The sequence below is a fragment of the Periplaneta americana genome, chromosome 3 (genome assembly GCF_040183065.1).
Source record: "Periplaneta americana isolate PAMFEO1 chromosome 3, P.americana_PAMFEO1_priV1, whole genome shotgun sequence".
NCBI lineage: Eukaryota > Metazoa > Arthropoda > Insecta > Blattodea > Blattidae > Periplaneta > Periplaneta americana.
The window spans coordinates 207922711-207946231 of record NC_091119.1 but is presented as its reverse complement, the minus strand read 5'-3'; the positions used below and the strand labels follow the sequence as shown (position 1 = coordinate 207946231).

The window sequence follows — 23521 nt, the reverse complement described above, 5'->3', positions numbered from 1 at the left end:
GGATACTCTCTCACTTTACCAGCCTGTATGACAACTCTGAACACACAATTTAGACTACTGCACTACACATAAGACCTAAACGACATTTCATACAAGGTGAGAGGATGCGAAGGCATTTCTTTCCCCTTCTACTTGTCCTGAGTTCGTCAGTGACTGAGCGGTAGCTGTTACCACTTATACCTGCACCCCCTAAACTGTACACACTAGAAAATAAAATATTAACTTAAGTACATAAGTGGATATAAAATACATCGACACAGATGTTTGACAATTACGTGTTAGAGTATATTTTAGTGTAGTTCTTACAATTTTTTCAAGTAATAGGTAATTAATTAAATTAAGGAATGTGTTTGTATTATGAAGTCAGGAGGGAGTGACACAGGGTAGATTGTCCCATTGTGTATGCTGTAGAGTAGCATCTAGCTTACTTACTTACTTACTGGCTTTTAAGGAACCCGTAGGTTCATTGCCGCCCTCACATAAGCCCGCCATTGGTCCCTATCCTGAGTAAGAGTAATCCATTCTCTATCATCATATCCCACCTCCCTCAAATGCATTTTAATATTATCTTCCCATCTACGTCTCGGCCTACCCAAAGGTCTTTTTCCCTCCGGCCTCCCAACTAACACTCTATATGCATTTCTGGATTCTCCCATACGTGCTACATGTCCTGCCCATCTCAAACGTCTGGATTTAATGTTCCTAATTATGTCAGGTGAAGAATACAATGCTTGCAGTTCTGTGTTGTGTAACTTTCTCCAGTCTCCTGTAACTTCATCTCTCTTAGCCCCAAATATTTTCCTAAGCACCTTATTCTCAAACACCCTTAACCTATGTTCCTCTCTCAGAGTGAGAGTCCAAGTTTCACAACATACAGAACAACCGGTAATATAACTGTTTTATAAATTCTAACTTTCAGATTTTTTGACAGCAGACTGTATGATAAAAGCTTCTCAACCGAATACTGATTTTGTTTCTAACTAAAATAAAACATGTCTAATTCTCTACGGCGTAGTTTAAGCCATTGTGAAATATTCTTCCAAGCTTATACAACAATCACCTGAAAACAAAATACAAATAGGCTTTTGGGAACACTAAAAATAGGTAGGCCTGTATTTTTAGTGCATCCAGTACATACATACATACATACATACATACATACATACATACATACATACATACATACATACATACATACATACATACATACATACATACATACATACATAGGCCTACATAACAAATGTAGGCCTACATAGGTACCTAACTTACTTACTTACTTACTGGCTTTTAAGGAACCCGGAGGTTCATTGCCGCCCTCACATAAGCCCGCCATTGGTCCCTATCCTAAGCAAGATTAATCCAGTCCCTACCATCATATCCCACCTCCCTCAAATCCATTTTAATATTATCTTCCCATCTACGTCTCGGCCTCCCCAAAGGTCTTCTCCCCTCTGGTCTCCCAACTAACACTCTATATGCATTTCTGGATTCGCCCATACGTGCTACATGCCCTGCCCATCTCAAACGTCTGGATTTAATGTTCCTAATTATGTCAGGTGAAGGATGCAATGCGTGCAGGTACCTAACTACATATAGAATATCCTGCAAGGAGCTATAGTCTATCCTTTTTCATGCGGCTTGCATTTAGTTCATGGAGGAAGCCGCTTTTCAGCAACAACACGAGCCATTCGCGCTTAAGCAACGTTGCCTAGAGACTCAATCGCTGTTAGTGTTGGTAATATGAATACTAGCCTACGTGCGCCCAGACGAACTATTGTAGACGTGAAGGAAATGAGACTTGTGAACTAAGTTGTGTGGAAAACATTATAAACAGTTTCATTTGGTATTCAGTGAATGTCCATATACAAGAACAACTTCAACACACTTTTATTTCTTACTTTCATTAATGAAGCTCTTTTTATAGTATACGCACATGCAATCTTTTGAAGTTTGAGTAATTTTCTATGTACTCCGTTCAGTCTATTATATGACGGATTGCGTCCATAGGTCTATATTTAAATCAGAGATGGGCATCGTGCCTCACTTGAGAATTTGTGCCTCACTGACCTTCACAGAGCTTATCGCTCTGAGTGACATCATCTTCACAGTCCCCGTTCCTCCCTCACGTAGCTTCTAGGCGTGGGCAGATTCTAATATCAGTTTCATAAGCAATATCAGTGGTGGCATAATGGCATTATCAAAGCAGTGTGTACGCGTTAGAAAACGATTATTTCATGAGAAATGGGAGGAAGAGTTTTTTTGTTGTTTAGAAGGGGGAGAACATACGATGTATGTTATGCTCGAAAATCCTATTAGGCATTAATAAATTTAATATACAACGACATTACTCCTTATGTCATAAAGAACATGCTGAATTAGAAGGTAAGACAAATTAAATGTTATTTTTCGTACTATTCCGAAGAAAATTTATGATCTTAACATTTGCATAGTATACTAAATACGACATTATACCTTAAACACGCTGCATTAAAAGGTAGCCTACGAGGAATTAAATGTTGTTTGTGCGTATTATTTCCAAAAGAAATTTATTTAAAAAATATCAAATGTGCGTAGAAAACGAAATATGATTTTCTGAAATTATTTTAGGTCGAGAACGTGAAAATCTATTAACTAATCTTCATAAACGCCAGAATATTAAAAAAAATAAACGTAGACAACGTGATGGAATATTATTGGCTAGTTACGCAATTTCTCGCCTGTGATTTAAATCAATTCAATGATGGAGAAACAGGAAAGAGGTTTATGACTAAAGCTGCCGAATTAATTTGCCAAATTGAATAAAAGTTTTTGAGTCTCTCACGTTAACCAAGCGCTTTCCTAATAATTCGCCACTGACCGCCTTAGCGATTACGATAAGGTGACGCAGGTCACAGCAGTTTATATTTCCCATCCTACTCTGCAGTCTCCTCCCCTAGTAAACAAACTATTTCAAATCGAGTGCCTCACGTAGCCTAACCGAAAATTGTGCCCATGTATGATTTAAATGAATGAAAGAGCCTTGTCGGTTAGGACGTGAGAGTAACCATTGCCAGATGTGCTGGAAGATACATTTTAGAAGTTAGTTTCATTGCTTTACATTTAAAGCTATAATTTTTCATATTTCTGTAACGTGTAGGTTCGTATTTGTCTGAGGGAGGGTAACGTCAGAAAAATAATCTGCCTGCAGAAATCAACAGCCAGGTATAAGTTTCATTTAATGCTTTTCCTTTTTTGCTAAATAAACGCTGTGTACTGCAGGTTTGTAGTGAAGGTTTGTACTATTATCGACAAGAACGTCGTATTCTTTCAAATCTTCGTTTATCAAATATCCAATAAGTTACCGTAGCCTATATCAAGTAAAGCTTCGCTCAGTTATCTGCCCCCACATGTTTTCATACAGCAGGTCTGTTTTTTCCGAACTTAACAACCATAGACCTAACCTTGCCGAAAATTGTGACTCCAAATCTGTATCTAATCGATAAACAAAACGGTATAGACAACATGAAATAAAGGTTCTATAAGCTACTTCTAGCTCTTCTCCTTAGCAGCGATTAACATTTAATTTGCAAAGTAATTCCTGTAGACATCTCTGAGGTGTAAATAACATAATTGCAGTACCAACAGAAATAATTGATTAGCTGTTATTTATGGATCTCAGTTATATGTCTGTGAAATGAAGTTTTCAATTAGAAGTACAATTCTGTGCTTTATGATTCATCTGATAATAATTTTAGATATAATGCCAATCAATTTTCTTGTTGAAGTGTTATGGCATTTCATTTGTAACTTCATAATTTTCTTCCTGAAGTGTACGGCATTTCAGTTGTAACTCTTAACAATTTTCTTCTTGAAGTTTATGACATTTCATTTGTAACACTTAACAATTTTCTTCTTGACGTGCATGGCATTTCAGTTGTAACTCTTAACAATTTTCTTCTTGAACTGTAAGGCATTTCAGTTGTAACTTTACAATTTTCTACCTGAATTGTACGGCATTTCAGTTGTAACTCTTAACAATTTTCTTCTTGAAGTTTATGACATTTCAGTTATAATTTCATGATTTTCTTCCTGAAGTGTACGGCATTTCAGTTGTAACTCTTAACAATTTTCTTCTTGAACTGTAAGGTATTTCAGTTGTAACTTCACAATTTTCTTCCTGAAGTGTACGGCATTTCAGTTGTAACTGTTCACAATTTTCTTCTTGTGTTATGCATTTCAGTTGTAACTCTCCACTCTCTTCTTCTTGAGGTGAAGGCCTACGACATTTCATTTGTAATTCTTAACCATCTTCTCCTTCTGGAGGTGTAACTTAAACATTTTATTTTTGAGGCCAATGCCACTTTACTTGTTAGACTAATGTTAACCATCTGTTTCGTTTTGAGAGTAAAACCATTTCAGTTATGAGTGTAATAGTTCTTTTTTGTTGTCTATGGGATTTAAACTGACAGAGTAGGCTATTCGTTTCTTCTTGTGATCTAGACCTATATCATTTCAGCTGTCGATGTGACCGTGTTATTCCAATTGTCACTGTAACCATATTCTTGTCCTTTTTTAACGCTAGGCTGGACAGTCTAATTGAATCATCATTTACTGCAAGTTACACCCGAAGCTCACTAGGCCTATAAATTGAGCTTGTCTTAATCCTTCATTGCTCACAGTCTGAATATTCCACAAGAAATTTAGAAATAATCAACGTGGAACACACAGCTGAGCCGTTTTCTATAAGAATTGTTTTTAAAATGTTGTCTTTAAGAGCGCACTTCCCTATTGCTTTATTTGAACCGTCATATATGTTGTTTATATGGAACTTGAGTTTAATCACACTAAGTATGGTCTTAAATTTCCAGCACTTCAATACTCCGCGGAATACTTATGCATAAAGGGCGAAGAGAAATGATCTCGATCAACTTTGTGGAATCAAAACAAGCATTTATTGAACAATCGTTGGTTTGTACTTCCTCAAGACTGCAAACAACTGGGCCTGCAACTGTGCACTAAAAATAATGATGGACGTGTAATCAGCGACGGGGCTGTCTTCCGTCTGGGGAAATCAGTTTAGTTTTCCAGTGACATCGTAAAACGTTTTTTCTTATATCAGAAATCCAGCGATGACCCATCACGTGCAAACATGAATTTTGTAATGCTTTGTGGTGTATCTATGTATATGATGAAAGTAGCGAATAGTAGCAGAATACAGGCCTCTGCTTGTGTTGATATCACCCTAGTAACTGTTACTATGTGGTTCTATTCAGTCTTTATATTGTAATCCATAATTAATTTTAAAAATGTATAATCACGTTGCAAGCCATGATGGAATAATAATAATAATAATAATGTATTTATTTATTGATATTTATGTGCTGGACAACAGCCATTGGCCAATAAAAGTCCAGCACAGTGATACAATTAAAACATTAAAATGAACAACTATGGTACAAATTAAATACTTGAGTTAACAACAAAATAAAGAACATAGATTACAATAATTAATTTACAAGAATTAATACTATAAATTATTAGGGAAAGGAGTTGATTCGTACTACCAATTTGTGTATAAGGATTATGCAAATAATATTAGCAAAGACATTGCCATGTTCTAATACTTCTATACATTGAATGGATCGAAATCGCCTACATGTAAGTTAGCATGTTTAATACATCTGGAGACCGGCGAGAAGATTTAGAATTTCTAATATAGAAGAGTTTGTGATGTCTCATGTCCTTCATAGGAATACGAATACTGTTTAAGAAGATTGACAATTAATGTCACCTTTAAAAGACCTTACATAAGAATAAGTAATCGAGATCATGACGTCTGGCATACAGGCTTCGACATTTAAAGTTCTCGCATTTTTTATCATAGTTATACTCAGAGTTATTAGGCAGGAATCTGTACGAACATAATGAAATAAATTTCCTTTGTATATTTTCCAGTTTTGCCGAATCAGAACTAGTAATAGAGTTCCAAACTACAGATGCATATTCGAGTTTCGATCTCACTAATTTATAGTATAGTATTAAAAGAGAGTCAGGTGTTGAAAAAGAATAATTCGGTCAATTACTTATTTTAAAATGGAACCAAATCTACACATCAGGAATCAAAATAACCAGTGCTCTAGCATTACTCTATGCCGATGATCAAATCATAATTTCCAATTCAGAGGATAATTTACAAAGAGGATTGTATACATTAAATAAAATATTAAAAGATTTGGGATGGAAATTTCAGCACAAAAATCAAAAGTAATGGCATTTTTAGGACAAGCCCCAGTCAGAAGTAAGATAATACACAATAACCAATGCCTCGAACAAGTGCAAAATTTCAATTATCTGGGTTGTGAAATATCTTATCAAAATGAAAAAGATGTGAACAAGAAAATTACCAAATTTACACATATTCTAGGAATAATAAACAATACATTAAAAGCTAAATTAGTACAAAATCTACAGGAATAAAAATATATAATACACTAGCATTACCCACCCTTTTATACGGAAGCGAGATTTGGACATTAAAGAAAAAAGACATGAACAGAATCAAAGCAACGGAAATGAAATTTTTCAGGACAGCAGGATATACTCTTTTAGACCGAAAAAGTAATTAAGACATTTTAGAACAATTAGAAGTAGAGTCAGTAGAAGAAAAAATCAGCAGATACAAATTCAATTGGCTAGATCATGTAAGAAGAATGGAAAATTCAAGAATCCCAAAAATTATGATGCAGTATAAACCTAGAGGACATCGTCGACCAGGAAGACCTTTAAGAAGACTGCTAGATGGGGCCGAAACAGGTCTACAGAGGCCTAATTCGTGAAGGATGATGATGATGACCGAATTAATCCTAACATTCCTAATAATAATAATAATAATAATAATAATAATAATAATAATAATAATAATAATAATAATAATAATAATAATAAATTCATCATCATCATCATCCTGACAAGTATTAGGCCGAGTGATCTGTTACGGTCTTGTTTTCTGTCCATCTCTTTTGAAGTCTGCCAATGGATATTATTTCTTTCGGTCGATAGACCTAATTCAAAAGCGCCTTTGGAAATCTGTTTTGACACATTCTGTTGACGTGATTTTTCCAGTTTTCTTGATATGGCCAAATGTATTTCGCCACTGATTCAGTCTTGAGTGCCTCCATGATATTATTGTTATTGTTAATAATAATAATAATTATATAATAATAATAATAATAATAATAATAATAATAATAATTATTATTATTATTATTATTATTATCAAGCTGCGGATATTTAAGCACTAAAAACAGTTGAAATAGGCAGGCAAAATAGGCATTCAAAATTCTAAAATAGGCATTTAAAAAGGCACTAAGAATTTCTAATTCTTAATGGCTAACACGACCATAGCGTAGCATTATACACTAGTTTCTATAGGAATGTCATTATGGCAGTGAATAACTAAATATTCGTCCAAGTGTTGTAATGAGAACTGATGTCTATTGTCTGTAAGAATGTTCTTAAATTGGGAGAAACTCCCTTCCACTTCACATGAAGTGATGGGGCAATACTTCAGGGATCCAATCTCAGCTGGGGACCAAACCAGTGGGAACGCAGTAATGTCCATGTATTTTCCAATCAGTGCTTCTGATGACTTTTGCTTTGGCATATTTCCACGGTATACTTCACATATTATAACAGAAAACTCAACTCCATACTCAATTCACAAACTTACAAAACGGATACACAGTTTAAAACAACTACCATAGTCAACTACCACAATGATTCATGCGGCTTTCGAAATACATTTTTTCTTATTGGTTGATTTAAAATTATTCGATTTCTCCGCGCTCTGGGGGCAGTAAAACGTAACACACACAATTATCGATAGTTCTTTATCACCTCCCTCTGCTGGATAAAAAAGAAACAAATTATAGATTCAAAAGATATCGACAGAATGGTCAGACGGATATTTAGGCAACTTTTAGGCATTTATAAGCAAATAGGCATTTACAAGTGAAATAGGCAATTACAGGAACTATAGAATTCGCATGTAATACTCACAATGTCTTAAAATGGATATGTAACCTAAAATCTTCCGTCTTCAGGTCAAGGATTAAAATAGGCATATAGGCATAAATCCGCAGATTATTATTATTATTATTATTATTATTATTATTATTATTATTATTATTATTATTCTCTGCGGGCTAAAGCAGGGAGATGCACTATCACCTTTACTTTTTAACTTCGCTTTAGAATATGCCATTAGGAAAGTTCAGGATAACAGGCAGGGTTTGGAATTGAACGGGTTACATCAGCTGCTTGTCTATGCGGATGACGTGAATATGTTAGGAGAAAATCCACAAACGATTAGGGAAAGCACGGGAATTTTACTTGAAGCAAGTAAAGCGATCGGTTTGGGAGTAAATCCCGAAAAGACAAAGTATATGATTATGTCTCGTGACCAGAATATTTTACCAAATGGAAATATAAAAATTGGAGATTTATCCTTCGAAGGGGTGGAAAAATTCAAATATCTTGGAGCAACAGTAACAAATATAAATGACACTCAAGAGGAAATTAAACGCAGAATAAATATGGGAAATGCGTGTTATTATTCGGTTGAGAAGCTCTTATCATCCAGTCTGCTGTCCAAAAATCTGAAAGTTAGAATTTATAAAACAGTTATATTACCGGTTGTTCTGTATGGTTGTGAAACTTGGACTCTCACTCTGAGAGAGGAACATAGGTTAAAGATGTTTGAGAATAAGGTGCTTAGGAAAATATTTGGGGCTAAGCGGGATGAAGTTACAGGAGAATGGAGAAAGTTACACAACGCAGAACTGGACGCATTGTATTCTTCACCTGACATAATTAGGAACATTAAATCCAGACGTTTGAGATGGGCAGGGCATGTAGCACGTATGGGCGAATCCAGAAATGCATATAGAGTGTTAGTTGGGAGGCCGGAGGGAAAAAGACCTTTAGGGAGGCCGAGACGTAGATGGGAGGATAATATTAAAATGGATTTGAGGGAGGTGGGGTATGATGATAGAGACTGGATTAATCTTGCATAGGATAGGGACCGATGGCAGGCTTATGTGAGGGCGGTAATGAACCTTCGGGTTCCTTAAAAGCCATTTGTAAGTAAGTATTATTATTATTGTAGTAAAGCGGTGGTTTCTGCCCTTTGATGGTCTTGTTTTCATGTAATTAGAGGCCAGCGAGTTGTGACCGGCCGTGAATGTTGAATCTAAAGCACGATGCAATTTTTTAGCGTAACTTCATTCAAACGTGAAATAAATGAGTGCAGAGAACTGCAACAAGCGTAACTTGAGTCCCTGATGTACGAATGAGAGAAAAAGACGGCGTTCTGCTGCTTAAAGACATCCACGCTCTTGTTAAATGAAACCAATATCATGATCTAACCAATTCCACCGTTCCCTCTTCGGCATTCGTTCTGAAAACAGCTCACTTCTGTCATAAATGTGCAGGAGTAATAATTCAAAAGCCAATTATTAATGTAACATGTACAACAAGTTTGCAGATTATAACTGCAGAGGTTTGCTTTGAAACAGTGTTCGAATTGAAAGGGGAGATGCGGGGAGTTCCCCCTTCTGGATTTTTTCCCCCCAACTTCTGCTTGTTCATTCCCAACCGGGTAGAGAAAATCTCCCCTCTCAATACTGTAGCCTATATGTTTTAACATTATTAGTGCCACACCGACCTGAAAAGCGATATTTTTTCTGAAATCCTATTTCCGAAAACTTACTCTTATTTTCTGTGTTGCGGTCTCAACATTTTCTCCTCTAGAGTGAATTTACTGAAGTAAGCTTATTCTGTATCTCGTCTGTAAAGATCACCTGGATTTCAGCATTAAAAAATTATTCATCCTCTAGTATAAAAATAGTAAATTAAAATATTTCGGACTCTATCTGTTTTTATAACTATGTCAGAAATACCAATTAGGCCTATACGGTATAGGCTACGATTTTGTCATTGATTTGTGAATTATCTAGTCATAAGGTAGAATAGAAAAGAGTTATCATGGTGCCAGAAATTCACAATATCATGTCAGATGCAACAATAATTAAAATGGACTTTAATAGTAGTAACAAAAATAGTACCGGTAATAATTTATTTATTTATTTAGAATATTAACGTGCAAAAACAACAGCACAAGGCCAATTACAGTTTAGCACGATACAAAACAGAACAAAACAACAAATGATGATGAGAATGAATGATAGAAAATGGCAATGAGATTAAATACAAACAATATAATGGTCTACATCAATCATTGATCAAATAATAATTATAAAATTATAAAATTAGTACAATGAGAATTGAAATAATGGAATGGTCTACATGAATAATAATAATAATAATAATAATAATAATAATAATAATAATAATAATAATAATAATAAAAATGACAGTCTAGATGTCCACCTGTCCCGCACCGTGGCGTCGTGGTCTAAGGCACCCTACCTAGGACTCGCTTTACGGAATGCGCGCTGGTTCGAGTCCTCATGGGGAAAGAAATTTTCTCATGAATTTTTGGCCAGTGTATGGGACCGGTGCCCAACCAGCATCGTGATGCACTTGGGGAGCTATGATAGGTAGCGAAATCCGATTGCGAATGCCAGCTATAACGGCTGGGGGGATCATAGTGCTAACCACACGATACCTCCATTCTGGTTGGATGATCGTCCACCTCTGCTTCGGTATGTGGAGATGAGGCCAGCAGCCGGCTGGTCGGTCTGAGCCCTTCACGGGCTGTAGCGCCACGGATTATTATAGATGTCCACCACTGTGGAGTAATGGTTAGCATGTTTGACCGTGAAACGAGCGGATCCTGGTTGATATCCTGGTTGGGACGTTACCTGGTTGAGGTTTTTTTTCCGGGGTTTTCCCTGAACCGATTAAGATAACTTTCGACGCTGGACCCTGAAGTTATTTCGCTGGCATTATCACCTTAATTTCGCTTTAGCAGTTGATAAAGCGTCTTAAAATAAACCATTTAGGTAATATGCCTAATAATAATAATAATAATAATAATAATAATAATAATAATAATAATAATAATAATTATTATTATTATTATTATTATTATTATTATTATTATTATAACAAAAAACATTATTAGTAAAGATACATTTTTAAATGTTCTAATGTTTGCCGATGATGTATAATAGAAGACAGTGAAGAAAAATTGCAATATGCCATTCACAAACTACACCTACTAGGAAAAGAAAACTATAATTTGAGCATATCAACTCATAAAACTAAAGCAATGCCCCAAAGTGGTAAATTTCCAATTCGTACAAAAATAATAGTTGATAATAAGCCCATAGAACAAGTAAGTTATCTCATTTTGATTATTTATGTTGTAATATAACGTATGATGTAGATAGAGATATTGACAACAAAATAAGCAAATTCCAGTGGATATGCGGAACAATAAATAGAACACTAAAAAATAAAACTAGAAAAGAGACAAAACTAAAGTTCTATAAAAGTATGGCAGTACCCGTGTTGACATATGGAAGCGAATCATGGATAATTAAAGAACGAGATAAAAGTAAATTACAGGCTGCAGAGATGAGAGTAAAGGGACGTACAAGAAGGGATCTGATAAGAAATGAGGATATCCGTAAAGAATTAAACATATACAACATAAACGATAAAGTTGAAGATTATAAAGAAAAGTGGAAAGAACACCTGTCTCGAATGGATAATGAAACAATTCCAGCACTGATACAACAGTACCAACCTAAAGGCAAAAAAGATGTCGGACGTCCTAAGAAGAGGTGAAACTGAAGAAAATGTGAAGACGTACAGGCACTAAGCCTAAACCATGAAGTGAAGATGATGAAGATGATAAAACATTGTAACAAACTTTGAAACCGAATAGTGTGTTATAATTGATATAGGCCTAAATGGGCTTATTAAAAACAGAAATAAAAATAGTAGAGCTAGGCTATGTCAATGAGATATTTTCCCCTCTATATTTTTATCAATTCCAGCACTACATCGAGCGACTGTCATCGGAGTTCTCGCTGCCCGCCGATCTGTTTTCGTTCTACTCTATCAGACCGAATTTCTGCAAATGCTGGAACTACAGTTGCACCTGGTGTTCTGTTATGATGCATTGCTCTTTTAAAATAATAATTGTTAACTTATAAAGTGATAAGTTATCACGAAGGTGGTACGTAAGCCTACGTAATATCCCAGCGCACTTACTCTTCACCTAGGAAGCATACCAGTCACCGGAGTAGCTCAGTCGGCAGCCAACTGATCCGGAACTGCGCTCGGACGGGGTTCGATTCCCGCTTGGTCTGATTACCTGGTTGCGATTTTTTCTAGCTTTTCCTCCACCGCAAGGTGAATGCCAGGTATACTCCGGATCAGCTTAACTTAATACCCTAAGGGTGAAACCTAACCATTCTTCCCCTGTTACTACATATGCTAGTGGATTATAGTGATTTTGGAGCTTTCACGTTGAATTTTCTTTTACCAACTTCGTTTCGAATTTCGGGTACTGACAAATACTACAACTGGCAGTTTTTTTCTAACTGTTATGTTGGTAGCAACAATTCCGGTTTGCAGTAAAGGAAACTGATGCGAGCAAATAAATATATTTTTAGGTTAGGTCTCATGAATCGTAAACTGTTTAGTAAAAGCAATGAATTTCATGTTGCCAGAAAAAATAGATTTTAATATCAGATCATGCTAATCCTAATTATCAACATAATATGCGAGAAGTTCAGGAGGAAAATATACTGTAAATTATTGAACCGTTTAGGATACATCTCGCAACATAAAGATGAGATGTGGTAAATAAGCAATACATTATTATTGTTAATGCATTATTATTATTGTTATTACTGTTATTATTATTATTATTATTATTATTATTATTATTATTATTATTATTATTACTATTATCTACCACACGATGATAGTACCTGATTGACATGGTTACGTTTCTGTGATGTCGCATAGAGAAACGTAACCATGTCATTCAGGTACTACCATATGGTGGTAGATGAAAGAAACGCACTGTCCGATATTACCCGATGTCCGATACTACCCGACTCTCCCCTAATATTGTTTTCAACTCAATTTAATTCATGCAGGTCATTGTCATATCATTCATACATTCCAAAACTCAGTTAAAATAGTCTACTCTAACCATTCTTGAAACTTGCGATCAATTGGAGCCAAAGAAGTCTGTAGGCCTACAGCATATTTTACATCACATGGACTGTGAACTTTGTCACTCTATAATTGGCACTGTGACTGGAGTTCTCTTGTTTCCTAATCATCTGCTTTTAACATGTAGCCTAATTTAATTTTTTTTTCTCATAGGCCTGTTAGTATTTTCACTCCATAGGGTCGAAGTCATTACCTTCCTCCTTCTTGTAATGAAAGAAATGTCCAATTTAGAGGCTTTCAAATAAACAATGCCTTTCCTTCAATGATGATATAAATATTTTCAGATGCAAGATAGATTCTATATTTTTGTGTCACTTTTTCTAAATGGACAACATGTCTGCATGACGGGAAGTTATGCAACTTCATCAACACCGCTTTTATCAGCGATGCGAATTTTACATATGAATGACATACAGAAGCGCGTGCGAGTATTTTTCATGCTTCAGAAAACACATTGAAATGAGTTTAAAGAAATTCCCATCATAAACAAATTAATATTTTACTTTTCTTCTTCTTCTTCTGCAGTTTGGGTACAATTCCCGTTCTGCAACTAGGCCTACATTAGGAACTAGTCAGTCTATCTCCGATGTGGTCGTCCTATAAAATATTTTGTGCGAGATCGTGCGTATTTGCTTGTTTTCCGCACAGAACGAATACGCGGTAAGTGTGAAATACCACATTCAGTATTCCCAACGTAACACACATAACAATTTCCCTCTTCTTACCGCTTAAGCGTCACATTCATTTTACTGCTTTAGGCTTTTAACATATTATTTTTAGAGACGTTCAATATAGTAATAATTATAAATTGGAAACTTACCACTGCAATTTCACCTAAATTGCACTGTTAATCATTGTTTTTAAATATTTGCAAAAAATTAAGTAAAGTCTACTACTCCACGAAACTTATTGCATTCCTGATACAAGTAACATTAAGGAAGCCGTGAAAAAAATCAACAAGATTGCAGATGCGGATGTTATTACTGCAATATGTTATATAAATAATATTGTTAAAATATTAAAATGAAAAATAAATCATTACATAACCTTACCGTTTGTTTTAAGTTCGCATTTATAGACAGGGGGGGGGGAGGAAGACAGACGTATATCACGGCCTGCTGGAGTATAGTAAACACAGAAAACATTTTATAGCAACAATGTTCAAGAAAGATATTACGTTTTTCGAAGTTGCCGTCATTAAACAGAAACCAAGGTGGAGATTTCATTGCAACTAATTAGAAATTCGTCTTTCAGGTATGTAGGCCCTAATAAACGATCTTCGCACAAAATAATGTACGATACACGAGCGGCATGTTTGTTTTCATGTTCTCGGAAATTAAAAAAGCTCAACAACGTTTCGCTTTTTTAATCTTTTCCTCGAACATGAAAACATCAACATACCGCTCTTGTAACGTATATTACTATTACTGAATTAGGAATTAGCTATAAGTTAATTAAGTATTTTTTCTCCCTACAGTCCGATTTCAGAAGGACCCTCAGCAGGCAGAGATAGGCCTAGTAGATGAAGAAAAACTATCACTGTATTCCCATGTAGGCCTACGTATTCCTTACTTTAAAAAGAGTTATCTTCTTCTTATCTGTCTTGGCTAAGGCTAAGCGATCGACGAGCCCTGCATTCTCTTATTTCAAATTCTGCGCACCGCTACCCCAATCTATTTGGCTTGTCGTTTTCAAAATTTATCCGCATATCATCAGCTAAGTACAAGATCTCATCATAACAATTTACTCATTTTACCCTACCAGAAGACATCTTTATATTCTTCATCTTATACAGTTTCAGTTGCTAGAAATTGGAACTCGCTACCGAGTGATGTAAGAGGTTGTTGGACAATAACTTCATTTAGGTCAAAATTACATAAGAATTCTTACTTAACAATTTAATTGCTGATTAATATTTATTACTTATAATGAAACTAACATCTGTCCATTCTTATTATTATCATTAATTTCTCTAAATAGATTTACAAAACCTCTAATGGCAATTACATTAATATTCTCATTATAGAAATATATTTTAGATTTATATATATTTTTTTTTTTCTCTCTGTAACATAGTTCTAGTAAGCTTATATTAAATTAATTTTCATCATTTTACTAGCTATCTCAAACCTCAAATTAATTATAATTGATTGAATTAAATTAGCTCATAAATTAAGTTACTATTTTACCTTATAGGTTTATCTAAATTTAAATAAATATGTAGTCTACTAGTCTTTAAAACTTAACTGAAGAATATTGCTGGAGAACCTTTTAAGTGTAGTGTAAATATTCGTAATTTAAATATGTATTGTATTGATTAAGGCTCGTTGAGTGGAAGAGAAGGCCTTATGGCCTTAACTCTGCCAGCGAAAATAAAACATTATTATTATTATTATTATTATTATTATTATTATTATTATTATTAATATTATTATTATTAATATTATTATTATTATTATCGGTTTCCTTTCACTGTTCTAACCACATTGTTTGTGGTCTTTCCTGATTTCTTCGTCCTATTTGTCTGTAAGATAGAGCTTCTTTTAGAGAACGAGAATTTTGCTTTCTTCCAACATGTTGTTTCCATTTCTCTCTGTATTCTACTATTTCTGTTATTAAATTTTTAACTTTTAATTTTGCTCTAATGTCTTCATTCCTCTGATGGTCTAATCTTGTAAATCCTAAAATTGAACTCAGAAATTTCATTTGAGCTGCCTCTGTTTTATATTTCTCTCTTTACTTCATGACCCATGTTTCACTGTCAAATTTTAGCATTTGTTTTGCTGTAAAGTTGTGCAATCTGACTTGAGTTCCTTTTAACATTTGCTTTCCGAAATGTTCTCTTATAATTGAAGACATTGTTACAAAAATAGCTCTAGTCATTTTAATGAAATTGAGTTAAGGGCACATTTGCTACTATTTTAAATGTTTATAGACTCCAAAAACGGCCCATGTCAAGTGCAATAGACACAAGGATAAAGCACCAGTTGAACGAAAATAGCTGACATGTGTTATTCTCTTATTTTTCATTGTTGTCCTCAAAAATAGCAATTTTGACAAGGGTTGTTTTTGTAATAATATCTTCAGTTCCATTTACTGCATTATATTGATGTAGTTTCTGTTCTGTGTAGGTCTATTCATTTCCTGAATTTGATATAATATTCCCTAAATAATTAAAATGATGACACTTGCTGTCCTATTATTTTATTATTCACCAGAATTTTGACTTTTTATTTCTTTTCCTTGAAAGACCATTGATCTTGTTTAGGATGTGTTTATTTTCATTCCGTAATCTGCTGTAATTTCATTACATTTTTTAAATTGATCTTTGTAAATTATCTTCTTTGTCTGATATTACAGTTGGTCATGTCTGTGTTAACTTCTAAATGTCTATTTAGTTTTATTTCATAATACCGTACCAAAGGCAGCCATTTTTCTATTATGTAATTGCCTATGTTAAACAGTATAGTGCTGGAGGACATCCTTGTGGAACTGCTTTTTCATTATTGTTTATGAAATTGAACTTTGTAACTTTATTTTAATTCTTGTGTCCACGTAGGCCTACAGACTCTTAGGGTGCTATTCATAGACATTTCGCTAGCCCGCGCTACGAGCGTGCTAAATTAGCTCCGGCTATCGACCGGTTACTTGTACAGGATTCATGTCATATCATATCGCTAACACTGGTTTATGAATACGAAAAACGTTAGTTCGCTGATCATCCACCGGAAGCCCGCGCTAAGAATGTCTATGAATACGACCCTAAAATGTTTTTTTCTAAGCTGTGGTCGTCATCTGTTTCATCAATCCGGTTTTTACAATGATTTTCGCCAGTAGTGGAAATTTCCTCTGAGTGGGGAACGAACCCAAAGCAGAGTAAGATCAGTGAGGGGGCTGCTCATAATTATAACATTATATAGAATGTGCGAGATTCTTCCTATAAATTCACTAGAAATATCTGCAACGTCATAGAGTTACTTGTGAAAATATTAAAAAAAAAATCGGTTTACATAGACTAGTCTATTATAAAAGACTGAATAGGAATATTGTATAATTTTTATGTGAGAGAGGACAAAAAGTTGTAGCTGCCCTTTCTGAGAGTTACCATGGTGATAGGCCTCAGCCTTCTGATCAATCCAAAGAAGTAATATTTTAATTTATGTATGGTGATCATTTTTAATGCATTAGTAGGCCCTAAGTTTGAATGAGCAGCTATCACTTTCAAGAATTTATTCCAGTTTAATTTTTGAGAATATAATGACTACCTATTTTCTCAGTATTGTTAGGCTATTTAAAATATCGGATAAAACTGACCTGCAGTTGCTTATTTCTGAATGTCGCATTGTGCGACATTGTCATTATCATTGTTATTATTACTATTATTATTGCCATTATTATTAGTAGTAGTAGGCTATATTATTATCATTATCAGTAACTAGCCAAGTTAGCTTATGTTATGTCTTTCTCAAATTGCATTCACTTCACTTCTCAGAAGTTCCGGAGACTGAAAATTTCCTACAAGTACAATATTGCAAGTACAGTTACCTTGTAGTGCTGTACAATGTCTTGTAGCTATCTGCCGAACAAACTAGGAATTAAATTAGGCCCTATAACTTAATTGACTCCGTTTCAATTTTTAACGCCCACATTTAGCAAACCTTAATTGCAATATCTTGATATTCCAGTCTCCAAAAGCTGTCGATATGGTTCCATTTTTAAAATACAGGTATACATAATTATCCGAATAATCGCTGTCTTTAAGATATGAAAGTGCATCTATAAATATATTGATTATACAAACTGTAACAGGAAAGAATGGCTACGGAGCAGGATTATGCAGTTTCCTATTTATGTCGGAAGCCTTAAGAACAGTGCAGGCATTTATAGGTACATTATTATTATTATTATTATTATTATTATTATTATTATTATTTTACTGAATAGTATAGAGCGTAACAATAACGTCAGATTATTTATTTATTTATTTATTTATTTATTATTTTGCTAATAATTATAACATAACATATATTATATATAGAAAAAACTTTAGCTCGCCCCCTGAAAGAGGAGAACTCGTGCTCAGGGGCGGATTCCTGAATTGAAATTAATAATCATACAATACAATTTGTCTTATGTCTACTATGCAATTATAGTATATAAATTTAAATTTACAATTTTTCAATTTTTATAAAATCCATACATAACTTTTTTAATTGAATACTAGAACTATTAGAATTGACAAGATTAGGATATTTAAATATAAATTTGTTATATATTCTTGGGCCTAAATTACTACTATGATCAAATACTGTAACAGTGTTGCATTTTGGTTCAAACAATCTTAAAGAATTCATACCTTTTGTTTCATAACTATGAGAATACAATTCAAAATTATTTCGATTTTTATGTATGAATTTTATTAATACAATATAATAAATTTGTCTTACGTTAAGTACATTAAAGTCTAGAAACAAATTTTGAGATGGAAAATCAATAGGTTTATGAAGACATAGTTTAATTATTTTCTTCTGTAATAAATAAAGTGGATTAAAATTGGATTTAAATGAGCTACCCCATCCTATAATTCCATACATAATTACCGATTGAAATAAAGTTAAATATATTGTGCGTAATAAACTTATTGGCAAGTAATTCCTCAATAAAACAAAATAGCCTAATGTACTATTTTACGTAATTTATTACAAAGGTAATTAATGTGTTGGTTCCATTTTAAATGATTATCGAAAATTATGCCTAAATACTTCAGAGGACTCCTTAATAATCGGACATTTACACTGTTTAAGACAACGCTCAGATAGGCTAGTTGTGTAATATTGAAATCGAATCTGTCAAGTCCAGCGGTTGGTACCGAAGTGGTGACGTTTGTTGAATGTAGGCCTACGTTTGACTTTTCACATGAGTTTAATCCCTTCTGTTTATAGTGCCTGTCTTGCGTTCCAATTACAAACGCTGCATAACGCAACGTAATGGCTATGAATTGCGACTCCAACCAGCAGACTGCTGCTCATTTTGAAGACTTCTTTCCGACTTTTGTATTAATTATGCGGTTTTGTTATTCCCTACAGGAAGCCTAACAAGTTGCATTGTTACATTTCAAGCCATGAGAGATATCTATTGCACCTTCTCCACGTAGGATCATTTCTTGGTGTCTCAAGGATTTAGGCCTATGTTAGATAGTTTTGGATTGAATGGCAATGTAAGTACAGTAATTATGATATGTGCTCTCTGTTGTATGGAAATCATAATTAGGCTTTTCGGTATTCCACCGTAACCTGGAAATTGACATCTCCAACTTTCCGCAGCTTTCATCATCAGGGTAAGGCCAGGCAGTTGGCCTACTGTATTGGGCTTGTTACGCCCGGATTAACCAAAAGGCTAATTCTGATCAAAATCAACGTGAAAACCTAAAGAGGCAAAAAATCAGCATCTATGGGGAGGAAAGAGACAGTAGTTCCTAATATAAGAAAATTTTAACAGCTCCTTTTGAAAACAGAGAAATTACTAGAAATTATTGTGCTCTCTAACCTTCCTTTCTACATTAACAATAAAAGTTTTATCATGAACCGTCAGTGCTTATCTATTTAATAGATTTATTAGTTTACAATAATTTGTTACATTTATTTTATTTTTAACGTTTCGGCTTGATTAAGCCATCTTCAGAAAAGTTTATGCCTATGTGCATGAAGTTGGTATATGTATATGTGATACAAATAAATAAACCAATTAACATGTCTCTCTGTAGAAGTAAATGAACATACAATGAGATTAACACATTACTATGTTAATCTCATTGTATGTTCATTTACTTCTACAGAGAGACATGTTAATTGGTTTATTTATTTGTATCACATATACATGTACCAACTTCATGCACATAGGCATAAACGAAAACGTTAAAAAATCAAATAAATGTAACAAATTATTGTAAACTAATAAATTTGTTAAATAGATAAGCACTGACGGTTCATGATAAAACTTTTATTGTTATTGTATCAGCTTATCGGCCCTTATCACGCATTTCAAATTCCTTTCTACATGCCGTTATACGACCACGACATCACAATTACAATAAAATACAATCAAGGCACACTGTGGGCTATTTCGCCTTCATTCACGATAGAATGTAAAGTAGTGTAGGCCTACTGCACAGAAAATTTACAGGATTTACCACATTAGCCACACTGAGAGAATACATTTAGATTCAGTTCCACGCAGTGTTTATGATAACCTATTATTCATCTGTTGCAAAAGTTTATCTGAAAAAGATTAGTCGCTTAATGATAGGTTAACCCATGCTAACTGTACAAAGATTTATTGGCGAAATATCATGCGACAGACAGAAACAAAAATTAAGAAAATTAGCTATACAATAGCGTTAATCAAAATCCTCAGCGCGACGGATAAATTAGCAAAATAAAACGGTTGTGAATATGAATGATTTCCACTACATCCACACGGAACTTCAACCTTATCTGAGGGTCTAACTTTTCTGTAGCTCCACCGCTTTGCCATCTGCAGTGTAGAGCAAGCCATTGAAGATCTTCCAGAAGAAACGGCGGAAAACATTTGACAAAAACGGTTAGAATTTTGAGAACTTCCAAACCACGAGAAATCGATATTTCTAAGAAACTTGCCCTTCTTCCCTTAGGAAAGAATAATATCGGGCAGGGCCCCACGGTCAGGTAAGATGCAGCAGATAAAAAGGGTCCCTGTTTTGTGGGCATTGTTGCGCCCCGTTCCCATCAGGTAGAGGAAAGGGGCATGGCATTGTTGCGCCCCGATGGAATAGGCAGAGAAAAAGGCATTAGAGGAACTCGAGCCTCGTAATCAACCAACCTTATTGATTTCTTATTCGATTTAACATTCGTTATCGATGCCGTTAAAATGAACACCATGAAGTTAGCAGTACTTATTAGCTGACATATTCAAATGAGTGAGTCGTTGGAATATGGGGCCTTAGCAGTCTTGACATTTTATTAGTGATTTTCACACCGTCTGTGGCGTATAGTGAGGTTAATTTAAAATGAATGTCAAGTTTAGTGAAAAGGGTAAAGAGTTAATAATTCACAATGGTTCTAAGTTTCAATTTTCGAAACCCTGTATCGTAGGGTTAAGATATCGATGTACAAACAAAAAATGCAGTTCATTTATTGTGTGTGATCAGTAGAAAAGTGTTAGCCTATTTTAAATAGCAAAATTGATAATATGCTACCTGATTTCAGTGCAGCTACCGCTATAATTTTTTTAAGTAGGCCTAATTTATTTATTTTATGACAATCACTTTCGTGTGTACTATGCCCATCGGGACGCAACTATGCCATGTCCATTCTGCTACCTGAATTCTTCGGGGCGCAACTATGCCATGTCCATTCTACTACCTGACTTCTTCGGGGCGCAACTATGCCATGTCCATTCTGCTACCTGAATTCTTCGGGACGCAACTATGCCATGTCCATTCTACTACCTGACTTCTTCGGGGCGCAACTATGCCATGTCCATTCTACTACCTGAATTCTTCGGGACGCAACTATGCCATGTCCATTCTACTACCTGACTTCTTCGGGGCGCAACTATGCCATGTCCATTCTGCTACCTGATTTCTTCGGGGCGCAACTATGCCATGTCCATTCTGCTACCTGACTTCTTCGGGGCGCAACTATGCCATGTCCATTCTACTACCTGAATTCTTCGGGACGCAACTATGCCATGTCCATTCTACTACATGAATTCTTCGGAGCGCAACTATGCCATGACCATTCTACTACCTGACTTCTTCGGGGCGCAACTATGCCATGTCCATTCTACTACCTGATTTCTTCGGAGCGCAACTATGCCATGTCCATTCTACTACCTGAATTCTTCGGGGCGCAACTATGCCATGTCCATTCTACTACCTGAATTCTTCGGGACGCAACTATGCCATGTCCATTCTACTACATGAATTCTTCGGAGCGCAACTATGCCATGTCCATTCTACTACCTGACTTCTTCGGGGCGCAACTATGCCATGTCCATTCTACTACCTGATTTCTTCGGAGCGCAACTATGCCATGTCCATTCTACTACCTGAATTCTTCGGGGCGCAACTATGCCATGTCCATTCTACTACCTGACTTCTTCGGGGCGCAACTATGCCATGTCCATTCTACTACCTGATTTCTTCGGAGCGCAACTATGCCATGTCCATTCTACTACCTGACTTCTTCGGGGCGCAACTATGCCATGTCCATTCTACTACCTGACTTCTTCGGGGCGCAACTATGCCATGTCCATTCTACTACCTGAATTCTTCGGGGCGCAACTATGCCATGTCCATTCTGCTACTTTACTTCTTCGGGGCGCAACTATGCCATGGCTATGCCTCCCAATTGACCGCGGGGCGCAACTATGCCATACCGATAATATCACATCCCCCCAAGTTAAGTTCCAGGTACCCAAAAGTCTAATTCTGACCACAATCGCCGTTAAACCCCCCCCCCCAAAAGTAAACAAACGGAATGCTTTCAAGTAACATTTTGTCTTAATTAAGAGGTGGAATTGCCCAGCATTCTGTTAGGGGAATGTAGCGATGTTTGAATTGCTGTACCTGATGAGGTGGCCGGTGGCCCTCTGGTGCAGATCCAGCTCCGTGGTGGCGGTATCCAGTCAATTAGCAACTCGTACACACACACATCCAGACAAAACAATTGCACGACACTGATCACTAATCGGCATTCATTTGTTTGTTTTCTTTTGAGCACTTGTCACAAACCCCGCGCGTCAAAGTCTGGCAGCTACTGACTTAGGCGCGCCTCCGTACGTGCGTGCATTCCTCTTTCGTGGATCCACCCAAACATCCCTTCCAACGTCTTCATCCCCTCCCCCGGCGCGAACCGAGGCCCCCACTCCGGCTGACATCATCGTGCAGGAGAGCCAATCGCGCGGCGGAGGGGCGTGGCCAAGGGCCATTAGCGCGCTGTCCATCCCGGCACGTCGGCGCCTGTGATTGGCTGACACGGGCGGGACTTCCCTCCGGTCTTACAAAAAATGCAAGGCAGGACGGCAATAATATAGTTTCAGGTGGAATCGGCGACGCGGAGGGACGTGTTTCCTTCACAACAGAAAATGGGAGGTGTTTGTTTTTTTACTGCAATGACAGACAAAAAGTTGAAGAATGGAAGTAACAAAAGACGGACGTTTGTTCTAATAGCCATGCGCTGTTGTGCGGGGCCGGCCATGTAGGAAACATCCCATTGTGGCGTTGTGGAGTGACAATAACCGAATTACGGCCCTTTGTTCCAACAGTACACTTCCTCAGGCT

At 35.7% G+C, this 23521-nt stretch overlaps 1 protein-coding gene across 1 annotated transcript in view; it reads right to left on the bottom strand.

The window, feature by feature from the left end:
• Positions 1–23002, bottom strand: part of LOC138696984 (transcription factor Sox-19b-like) — a 182211-nt gene extending 159209 nt beyond the window's left edge. The window contains exon 1 of the mRNA XM_069822554.1: positions 22808–23002. The gene's annotated coding sequence lies outside the window, so the exon portion shown is untranslated. The remainder of the gene's footprint in view (positions 1–22807) is intronic.
• Between the last annotated feature and the right edge of the window lie 519 nt (positions 23003–23521).